Raw genomic sequence first — 11,898 nt, forward strand, 5'->3', positions numbered from 1 at the left:
AGGGAATGGAAGAGCCAAAAAAGAAAAAAAAAACAGCTATACAAGAAGGATGAGAGATACGTGGAGGTAAAATCCATAAGTAATAGAAAGAAGAGGCGCATTGATTGGACAGCAGAAAGGGTAGGAGGCTCGGGTGTCGTCGTCCATCCGTCAAGAGCAAGAAGGTTGCCGTGGAGATCAGGGCATAAAGAATGTGTCTTGGTAAAAATACCTCTTCAAAGAAAGTGGAACAAAATGGGACTAAAAGGTTACGAAAAGTTTTAGTCGCCTTATGCATCATAGTGAAAGACCTTTAGAAAGCGGTTTGTGTGTGTGTGTGTGTGTGTGTGCACGCGTGTATAGAGAGAGCGATACGCAGAAACTGAGTAATGGTTTTCTTGTTAAAATTTCTCTTGAAATTACTTGAGACAGGAAATTAGCTTCTTTTTTTCCCCCCTTCAAAATGTCGCCCTGACCAAGGAACCTTCTCCACGTACAATGGAACCAGTAATGAGGGAGCGTATGCAATTAGTTTTCCTCTTTTTTTTTGAGACTCAAAGTTCCAATTATTCCCCTCCTCACTGCGCCCTGCGTCTCACACCTGATAGAGTGGGTGGGGTGGGGGGGGGGGGTTCACCCGTGAAGTGACAAACACCAAGAAGATGGCCCTGGGTCTGACATCGCTTTAGCAGCTGCACAGCTCCTGTCTGCTTGTTTCCGCCACCCTCCGCCCGGGCTCCCAGCGTGCAGTGCGCCCGGCCTGCCTCCTCCCGGACCCCCCCAAGAGCCCCCGCCCCACCCCACCCCACCCCATTGCGCTGGCGTGATTGATCCGCAGACTCGGGTCGCGTCTTTTTTAAAGGGCGTCGCGGGGGCTGAGCCCCGGCCTAAATCGCTACGCTGAGCCCCTCTGAGGGGGAGTGGAATTCAGAACAGGGGTGTAACCGTATGGACTGTTGCCGTGGCTGTTCTTTTGCTTAGAAACGACACTGAGGGACCTCTGTGTGGGCAAAGAGGGCCTGCCCTTTCAGGCGTGAACCACGCAGCATATGTCTCGTTAGATGCTAGACTTTTCGGCATTACTTGACGACCACCTTTATGAACTCTGAAGTCTTATAATCTCCAGATGAGAAGTACTGTTATTTCATAGTTTCTTACAGGGAGGAAAGGGAATACTTCTATTAACCCCTTCACCCTTCTCGCTGCAGGGCGTTTTTTCCCTTCTCACGGTGGGAACCCATCTGTTTCCAGCCTGGCACAGGGGCTCATTCAGGGACTCTGTCTGCACTGTGGGAAACGCGCTCCCAAGCCACCAGCGAGCTCCGGTTACTTACTGTACATGCTAACGCCAAGGAGACGGCATGCTAAGCCCTCCCTCAAATGACCCACCTGTCCTCTGGACTCACAACTGCTCCTGGGGTGAGGGAGAGGATGGGAGAGTGGGAGGGCCCCCGGGGTGAGTGCCCTCGCTAAGCCCACTGTCTCCACAGCCACCTGTTTCCACCGAACACAGCCGCCCTCAGCTGCCTCCGTGAAGCCCTCTGAACCGGCCGCGTGGCGACGACCGCGGCCCTGGAATTCCCACGCATTCCTGAGAACGGTGGAGGGGGGTAATAGGGGCATTTGGCTCGCAGCTGTAGGGTCCCGCCAGCAGACAGCTGGGCGCGGGGATGCCTTTGAGGACTCCCCTCTTTCATCACCGTGCCAGAGCTTGGGGGGGGGGGGGGCGGACGGGATGTGGGCGCCTCAGATATTTTATACATCTGACGAATGTGACGCATCTTTGCCAGCCGTGTGTGTGTGTGTGTGTGGCAGGCTGGGGCGGGGGGGGGGACCGGGGGGCCTCTCTGTACAGGACGGCTCTATTCTTAGCCCCCTCAAGTCTTAGACCTTTGAGCTACTTGGACAGGGGTTTGCGGGTGTGATCTCACACGTCCTGCGGCGGCCCAATCCGGCCCTCATCCCTCTGGAATGGGGTCTAAATAAAAACCAGAGAGGTGCTTTCATGGCGCTGTCCAAATTTGGGAATGTGGCGCAAAGGGGGTCGTGACTGATCCTGCCACCATTCCTGCTATCCTGTAAAACTTCAGTGTTCCTCAGTGTCGGTGTGTGCGCGATTAAACGCAGACCGATGTGGACTGGTATGATAGGAGGTGTGTGTGAAAGAAAGCTGTGCAGAAAATCTGTACGTGGATAAAGGGCTCTGATAGGCAAATAAACAGTGTAATTAACCAATAGGGAAGCAGACGCTTGGGATTTTTTGCTTTGGCACAGGTTTCCATCATAACGCCTGGTGTTTCATTGGCTGTTTCAAGAGATAAAGGGGAAAAAAAAATCATTAAAAAGTTTGACTTTAAAGGACCTCCAGACAGATTGTCCTGTTCTCTCCTTATTTAATCAAAGCAGTACAGTGTTAAAAAGCACTATTGATGGATGCTTGATCACTGTACATAGAGACTTTGACTGAGTGAGGAGTGAAAATACTTTAAAGGAGCTTGATTGGTTTTGCTGAATATTCAGACATTGCCACACAAGACAGTGGTCAATGAAAACACTCTGAAGGAAACCATGACCTGACCTTTGCGGTAAATTGAATTGTGGGCCGTTGGTTTTTAACAACAGGCGGTGAGAAAGTATAGAGAAAGTTGATTGGTTATACTGATTCGCAGGTCGTGGCTTTATTAAGCGGCGAGCAGTGAAAACACTTACAGAGGCCAGTTATTAGTTAGAGTGAATTGTAGGCAACGGCTGTTTTTAAACGGCGGGTGAAAAACAGCCCCGAGGGCAGTTTGCTGGGTGGAATTGAAGGCCGCGGCCGTGACGGCACACGGGAGGCCCTGTCTGGTGCTGCCAGTGCAGGCCCTGCCGGGAGCTCACAGCTGCGATGCGTCCTATCTCCCCTCGGCAGACCGCCGCCGCCGAATTGCTTTGTCTGGCCGAGGTCTGTGTCATCTTCCCTGGGGAGGGCCAGCCGGGAGCGGGGCGATGGGAGGGGGGGGGGGTTGTGTTTGGATGACTCACCTGCTGCTGCCACCACTCAACACACATGTGCACGCACACACGCGCACACACGCACCTCATACCACACACTATACACATGCGCATGCACACACACACACACACACACACACAAAACAGACACATACGTGCGTGCATGCGCACACACCGCACCACACACTCATACCACACACACACACGCACACACACATACACACACACACACACACACACACACACACACACACACACACACACACACAAACACTGCACTCTCCTCCTGTGTTGCAAAGACAGATCTTCAGAGAAACGGGCCTAATAACTGAAGGGGAAAGATTAAGAGCCACGTCGGTTTCCTTTTTTAAAAACGTTACTCAGAGCTGCCAGACAAAATGGTGTTCTCATCCACAGGCGCCCTGCATGTCCCATGGAGGGACGCCCCTGGCCCCGTCTCCAGGGGCGTCCCACTGCTAAACCTCTCCAATCCCGGGTCAGACTAGTTCACATGGCCTTTTACTTGTCAAAGACATAGCAGGCCAGTTTATGCTAAGCCTTCTTTCGTCTGATTATGTCAGTTTTTTTTTTTTTTGGTAAGGGGGTTGGTGGGGGGGGGGGGGGTTATGAACAACAGGATCCTTTGATGTATTTCATTTTATTGTTATTTTTTTTTTTTACATATTTTCAGGATGAGTTCAGTTCCGGTTGCTTTTTTTAAGGCTCGTCTTTCGCCGGACTCCATTAAGCTCCTCCTTGGTGAGCCGGGAGAGGAGGCAGGAGAGCACTCGAAATTGCATTCTCCGCGCTTCCCGTTCCTCTCTCAGAAATCCTCAGGTGCTTCGATTCTTGGCTTCTCTGCGGGTCCTGACGGAGCTGTGTTTCTCTCTCAATCTTTGTACACAGGCGTGCGGAGTGCACACACGGAGTCGGGTGTTGGAACGGGGGGGGGGGGGAGAGCGAGAGAAAGGGAGAAGGTTTTTCTTCATTGAGAATGCATTGCGGATGAGTGTGCATTCCCTGGCCACTCCGCCGTCCACGCGTCGAGCAGATTTGATGCGCTCTTTCCCTCTCTCTCTGACAACAGCTCTATCTCTCGCCTCACTGATAAAGTCCTTTTGAGTTTGAGAGAGAGGGAGGCAGAGGGGGGAAGGGGGGGGGGAGCTGGAAAGGGGGGGGGGCAGCAGAGAGAAAGAGAGGGAGAGAGAGAGAGGCAGAGAAAGAGAGATGGAGATGGAGATGGAGAGAGAGATAAGGGGTAGGCCTGAGACCCTGGAGAGGCAAAGAGACGGAGGATTGATTCGAGTTCTGGAACAGCAGCCCTCAAAAGTCCTCATACGTGTGCACGCGCACGCACACACAAACACACACACATGCGTGCACACACAGTCGTGCTCACACACGCACGCACACACACGTACACAAGCACATACACCAATAGGCAATGCGGGACAGATGCAGAGCTTAATTTGTGCTATTGTAGGGGGATGTTGAGGAAGGGAACGCAGGGTATTATGAGAAATGATAATACATCCATGGGCTTTTTATGAGGAATTTAACAGGGTTGTGGGTTGGGGGGGGGTGGTTACGGAGGAGACTGTGGTGGGCAAAATGAAAGAGCAGAGTATTTTTAAAAGAGTCACAAGAGGGCTGTTGGGGTGAGGGGCCCCTGTGAAAATGACGCGTCCGTTTGGAAGCAGTTACGCAGTGCAGTCTTCTGCCCCCCCCCCCGCTCCACCCTCCCCTGCCCGCGCGTTCCCCTCAGTGTCCTCGGAGCACGTATCCCAGGGTGCTCTGCAGTTTCGGAATTACAGCCGGCGAGCTCAGGCTGTTGTAAAAGGCTCCGTGTTTGAAAGGAACATCGCACCGTGTCATTTGGGGGTGGGGGGGGGTGGGGGTGGTGGCGGTGGTGGTGCGTGTACACGGCGAGCTTAACAAATCGATCACTGCCGCCGCGGCCGAAGCTCAGGTGATTTTCCGCCCTGTCTGGTGCGGCGAAGATCCGGCTCACCTGGCGAGAATTTCAAAGACAACGACACCGACGCCGAGGCACCAGGAAGGACCCCACTGCGGACAGAAGAGAGCGGAGAGCTGTGTCACAGCGGGTTTCAAACCCGCAGCCCCTCGCACAGCACTGTAGGACCGGCGGTTGGCTCGCTCAGCTGGAGGTGCCCAGCCGGGGAAACGGGCCAAGTCTGGGCTATTTTTCACCCTCTAAGGTCCAGATCCCCCCTCTTCTCCCCTCCTCACATAGTGACCGCGTCCCTCCTTTAGTCTAGCACACTGCACACTCCTAATGCTGGCACCCCTTACATCTTCCTCTGATTCACCCAGGCTCATTCCATCTCCCATGCCCTCTCTACCGCTGCTTGGGTTGTATTTATTTATTTTTCTCCCCCTCCTCTGTGTTTCTGCACACTCCCCCGCTCTCCTGTCTGCTCTGGTGTTGTTTTTCTTCTCTCAGCCTGGCTTCTGCGCTGATCCGTTTCCTCTGGTCTGGGGGGGTTCGCGGGCCGGGTTAAGTGGGTCCCTATCCGTCGACATGCGCCGGGTGCTCCTCCCGGCTCTGTACCGGTCCGATGCGCGGGAGACCTCCGGACACCGCGCCAAATAAAGAAGCATCCTCCTGCGTTAGATACGGAGGGAGGGCTTTCCTCAGCTACTGAGGGATGGGAGGGGCTTGAGGTGTTCTGGGGCTGCCCCCTGATTGGCTGAGACATGCCCTCCCTAATTAGCGGTTGAGTTGCAACGTCTGGAGTGCGTTGCATCACGTCCTGCTGCCTTTGCCTCACGTTCCAGCCATTGAGTAACCGAGAAGGGCCCTTCCGTCTCCCGCTCTCGTAATAGAGAGAGGTGGCTAATTTGCACTCCTCTCGGTGGGCACCTGAGTCGGAATCAGGTGGGCAGGCCACTTGGAGCTGACGCCTGTTTTGTTTCGCGCTAAATTAGCGGCGAGACAAACAACTGGCTTTCATGTTTGATTCCGCGTGCCTGACAGGCATGAAACCCACAAGATTTTGTCCTTGTCAATTCCCAGCCCCGAACAGATGAGCCAAGATCTGAAACATTCAAAAGGATTCTGCAAAAGGCCCAATAAAAGTTTCATGCAAGGTTTTTTTTTTTTTTTTTTCTGACAGGCGGCCTTTTTCTCCCCTTCTTTTAAAAAAAAAAAAAGTGGGTTTAGATAAATAAGACCAACTTGATATTCACAACAGAGCTCTCAGCTGTTGTTTTAAGCAGTCTCCAAAAGACTGCAACGGTGTAATAAATATGAAGCTGCCTCTTAATAATTAAAGGCAACTTTGAAAGAAAACATTCTTCAGAGAAACCCGTACAGAAAGAAGGCTTTGATAGCAACCCCAAAGTCTCATAAAGGTTTAAACTTCTCCCGCAGTAACTGGAATTTTTCACAGTGTGGTGAAGTGGGTGCGGGAGGTTGCCAGGGTCTGTGCAGCGGGGGATTATGGGAGTTCAGACAGCGTCTTTGTCCGATGGCCCCAGACCCTGCTCTCTTTTATCCTGTGTGTGGTCATCGAACGGCACTTTATCTCTCCGCTCAAGTACAATTTGCAGAGTCGGGTTACTTCCTGTTCCTTTCAATACCTCTCTACTCACGACTCATACAAATTCACTTTGGTCAGTTCCCAGCCCCGCAAAAGTGGAACTCAGAAGCATCATCGCTTCTATTACTGAAAATGACCAATGGGGAATGGTGACTCATTCAAAAGGACGTTGCATCAGCACTGAGTGGAAGGGGTAAGAACGTAAACCGATATCCACCGGTAGCTAGAAGATGAAAGCTGCTTGGTCACGTTGCTTGGTGAAAGCGGTGTCGTGGAAATAAAGAAGAGGACCCACGACCCGAAGGTGGCAGGTCTGAGGCCTAGGTAGGGATCTACTGTTACACACTGGAGCGAGGCTCCTGGCCTCAATTGCTTTCAAGCAGTATTCGTGAACGATGCATGTTTACTTCAGCCAAATCAGTTTACTTCTTTTTACGAGTTCACGAGCAGGTATTTCTCTGACGCGATTTGATTGGTCCGGTGACTGGGCGGAACCCCACCCCGATTGGCTGTCACAGGGTTGCTGTCAGAAGGGAATGGGGAGCGGAGCGCGTACCAGCACAAGCTTGTCGAACATCTCGCCTTGCCTTTCCTGCCCCGTTGCAGGAGTATTGCTAACTCTGTACGCCGAGATCCCGAGGCGGGCGGGTAGAATGCGAGACTTGGTTAGTGCTCCACCTTGATCAAACGTGTCAGCCCGCAGCCCTGCTCCGTATAATCAAGCGCTCATGCAAATTTCTCTCAGCACAGCGTCCCCCCCCCCCCCCCCCCCCCCCCCAGCTAGTAGGCATCATGTATATTGCAGACTGTGAAAATCCACTCAGATCTCTGCCTCAGACTCTTTTGGGCCCCCCGTTTTTGGTTTGAAGTGATTGAAAGTCTAATGAGCGCATGCTGAAGTGCAGGTATGTAACTCTACCGCCTTAGCTCTCTGTCTGTTACGGGGCCTTACGGAAAGCCTGCAAAGGTGATTGCGACCTCTGAGGTCCTGAATTGGCCAATAATGTAATGCTTGGAAATCAAGCAGAGACCCTGATGCCGCTCAGACTGCGATCCAGAGAGTGGCAGGATGACAAGCACAGACAGACAGACAGTCAGGCAGACAGACAGACGCGTCACGCTTCGGAACACGTGTCGCCGGCGGCGAGGGAGAGCAGTATGTCGCAGGTGTAATTCGTGGCGGCTGTGGCATGTTATTTGATATATTACCCACGAGGCAAAGCGTGTCGGAATGGCGCCACGGGTGAGGAATTGTGGAATTAAGAGGTTTTTATGAGCATGGCGCGCGTGTCGGCGAGCGTGGTGCGGCTCAGCGGCAGCCCGGACACCGATCGGCGTTATTGAACCTGTCATTAGAACAGAAGGAGCAGCCTTTGAGCTCGCCGGGAGTCTCGGACCACCCCGGGGCGAGAGCCCGGCCCGGCCGTTGCTCAGGTTGAGGGGTGAGTCGGCCCTTGCCGCGGGAGACGCCCGGGCGGCCTCGTCTTTCTTCCTCCGTTATCCGTTTGATTTCCGTTAGAGAGAGCTACGCCCGGCGGTGGGGTGAGGTTCAGGGCCGTTTTTTCTCTCCCCCCCCGGCGTTTTATTCGTCACTCACAGAGCAAGCGTGGTGGCCCGCCAGCCGAGAGAATCAGAGAGCCGAAGCGGCACGTAGGACACCGCATCAAAGGGGCCTCCGAGAGGAAGGCCTGGCAGGGCATTGATCTGTCAATCACTCAGCCGGTCCATCAATGCAAGGTTTTATGGAAAAGCGTCGGTGGCAGCCCCACCTACTGTAACGCCTCAGAAGGTTACAGGGAGGAAACAAATGATGTCGATGAGGAGCGGAGGCACTTAATACACAAGTGGAAGTCTGCTTGTGTCTCTGTGTGTGCGTGTGTGTGTGTTTGCATGCGTATGTGTGTGCATATACGTTGGTGTGTGTACTTATAGCATCTGCGTACACAGTGCGTGTGTGTTTGTGTGTGTGTGTGTGTGTGTGCGTGTGTGTGTGTGTGTGCGTACAGCATCTGCGTGCAGTATGTGCATGCGTGTGTGTGCATGTGCATACAGCATCTGCGTGTAGTGTGTATGTGTGTGTGTATGTGTGTGTGTGTGTGTGTGTGTGTGTGTGTGTGTGTGTGTGTGTGCGTACAGCATCTATGTGCAGGCGGGTGTGTGTCTGCGTGCCCTGGGGCTTGAGCAGCGTGACTGCATGACTGATGGCGTGTGTGTGCGGGGGGGTCCCCGAGGCAGGCGGGATTTGAACCCGTGCTCGGTGCTGTCAGACAGGCTCAGGCAGACAGCCAGGTAAATCTCCACTGCTGGGACCCGCATCCAGGCTTTTAGGAGACCACTGCGTCAGGATAATGGCTTTTATTGTCTTGCAGACAACCCGCACACGCATTAATAGACAGCCCCCCCACCTTTTTCTCCACCCTCCTCTCTGCCTTTAGACTTCTGAAAAAGCTATTGTCATCCCGCGCTCTTTCAATAGCCAGACCTGTCACTATTAATAACTCCCCTCTTTTTTTTTCGAGGGGCAAGGAAGTGTGTCTTTTTTTCTTACTCTCCTCCAGTTCTTCTTCACCTTCTCCTTCTGCTTGCTCTTCCTTAAGGACAAGAAGGCAACGATGGAGACTGCCTTTTCAGGGGGGAGGCGGGGGTGTGCACGCAGGTTTAGAGGTACGGGGGTCGGGCGGAGGTCAGGGCGGCGGCTCCCGCGTCACGCCTCGCAGAATGGAGCCGAACCTGGCGAATAGGCTCATTTAGAGAGACGCGCTTTTAGATAGCCTGGCCGTAAAAGAGCCACACCATCGATCTCGGAGGGAACTCGACCTTTGCGTGACTCCCTCGTATGGATCCGGATTGATCCGGAGAAGAAGTGTCTGCCGCGTCGGAAAGCATCTCTGGAACCGACGGAAAAAAAACGACCGGAGCCACCACCATCCTCCCCTCCCCCACCCCCTGACAGGGCGGGAGGGGGGCGGAGCCCGAGCCCGCTCCGCCATCCAGGTGTTTTCTGTGATAAGTAGAGATGACTGGTCGCTTGGGCGGTTTTTAATTGTAACATCAGAGGCTCATCCTTTAAAATGGAACCGTCCGGCGGACCAGAAACGGGCACGGATTTTCGGCGTCTCCCTCCATTCCATTCTCCCTCAGAATGCATTATCTTCGCGGCCGATCGGGCAGAACTCAGGCCTCGAGCCAGTGATTCTCCATCTCCGTCCGGGGGGAGGGCGATTGTAGTCCATGTTCAGGCCTGGGAGGTATGGACAATGACTGAGGAGGATGCACGGGGTGACCGAGACACCCCCCCCCCCGAATCCACGCCGCAACGAGCCCAGAGGAGCGAAAGGGGTGGAGAGGAAAGCGAACGTTTTTTTTTACACGCTTGGGCGGGGGGGGTGTTGGGGAGGACTCGCAGGGGGGCTGTGGGGTCGAGTCCGCAGAGATCAGCCGGAGTTTCTGCCGTTGCCGTTTTTCAATTAAGGGCGCGGCTCGCGGCGCGGGGACCGCACTCCGGGGACTCGGCGGTGCTACCTTCCAGCGCCGCTGTTTCCGAAACACAAAGGCTATTTTCGGGAAACGGGTATCCGCCGCTGCGGATTGGGGGAAATTGATGTGCCGTTAAGAGCCATTATTACTTTTTTATCAGGAGGCGGTAGTGAGCCAGGGAGGGTGAGAGTGGGGGGGGGGAGTGCTAGATGGAGATATCAAATCCCAGAGCATCAGGTCCTCTCCATCAGCTTGCGGAGATGTGGGGAAAGAGGAGGGAATTTGCTGGAATGGGGAGTGGTTGGGCTGGCGCTGAGTTCTCCCAGCCCGAGCAGATATCCCTGACTGTGGGTGGGGGAGGAGGGTCGATGGACTGAAGGTGGAAGAGAAGTGTACCGCTGTTGAGAAAAGGAGGGAGTAAATTTGGGATCATTAGTTTCGCTGCTGTGGATGAGGGCTGGCTTCCTTTGGCAGGCCTGGTTTGTGTAATTTCTGCCTCCACTTCCCTCCTCTGTCACAGGCCAACGTCTAGAGGAGTAATGGTGATAAATGAGGGGTCAGAGCTGGACTCCCAGTAAGGAAGATCAATACGGATCTGTGTGTGTGTGCGCGCACGTGTATGTGTGTGTGTGTGTGTGTGTGTGTATGTCTGCATATCCATGTCTAACTGTGTGTGTGACTGGATGCGTTTGTGTGTATTGGCATGTGTGGTGCGTGTGTGTGCGTATATCCATGTCTTTGTGTGTGTCTGTGTGTTCATGTGGTGTGTGTGTGAGTGTGTGCGCGCACTGCGTGTGTGAGTGTCTGCATATCTTTGTCTCTGTGTGTGTGTGTGCATATCTGTGTCTCTGAGTGTGTGACTGTGTGTTCATGTGAATGTGTGTCTGTATATCTCCGGAAGATCAATACAGATCTGTGCGTGCGTGTGTGAATGTGTGTTTGTGTGTGTCTGTCTCTGTTTATCGTTGTGTGTGCATGTGTGTGTGTGTGTTTGTGTGCATGTGTGTGTGTGAGTTTGTATGCGTGTGTGTGTGTGTGTGTTGCCCAGGTCATCCGCACTGTAATTAGCCTTCCCCTAGGGACCAGGCCCCATCTCACCCAAACCGAAAGCCCAAAAGCCACCCCTCGTAAAACTGGCCTGGGATCAGTCCTCACCCACCAAACACACAGGCCCCCGCCACATTGCGCCCACGTGTAATCGTTGACCTGGATCAGCAGCGGCGAGCCCCCGGGAGGGCTACCGCCAGACTTAGCCGTGCTGAGCGGACACCCCGCAGTCCTGGTATTTACAGCGTGTTACCCAGCGGTGGGGAGCAAACGCACACAAAAAAGTAAAGAGAAGATTATTACGGGTCTCCATTACCTGCGAAAGAGACCGCGGGGGGACAGCTGGATGAGGGAGAAGACTGCTGTGTGCCGAGAGCGGCCGTCAGGAAAGCAATATCGCCTCCCTTTACCGACGCACTTGGGTAAACATTCTGCAGGGTTAGCAGGCTTGCTAATGGCGCGCCGTTGATCTGGCGGTAACAAGACGTCTCATCTCAGAGATCATCAGGAAGAGCCCTCTGCCTTTATGGATGCGTGCCGCGCTTTATCTCAACCCCCTCGTGGGATTTTTTTTTTACCCACAAACACTTTTTGCCTGATCTCGTATGTGACGCACGCACACGCGTAGACACGTGCGCACACATATGCATACGCACAACACACACACACACCTCATTGATATAGTTTCCATTGATATAGGCTACTCACACACACGCGTGCGCATACATGAGCGCATACATGCGCAAACACACACACACACGTCCCACAAAACCCACAATCCTCGTTGTGGATGAAAGCTGTCTCTTTCCTCGTCTGGTTAAAAAGGCAGATTACTTAGTAA

The sequence above is a fragment of the Megalops cyprinoides genome, chromosome 1 (genome assembly GCF_013368585.1).
Source record: "Megalops cyprinoides isolate fMegCyp1 chromosome 1, fMegCyp1.pri, whole genome shotgun sequence".
Taxonomy (NCBI): domain Eukaryota; kingdom Metazoa; phylum Chordata; class Actinopteri; order Elopiformes; family Megalopidae; genus Megalops; species Megalops cyprinoides.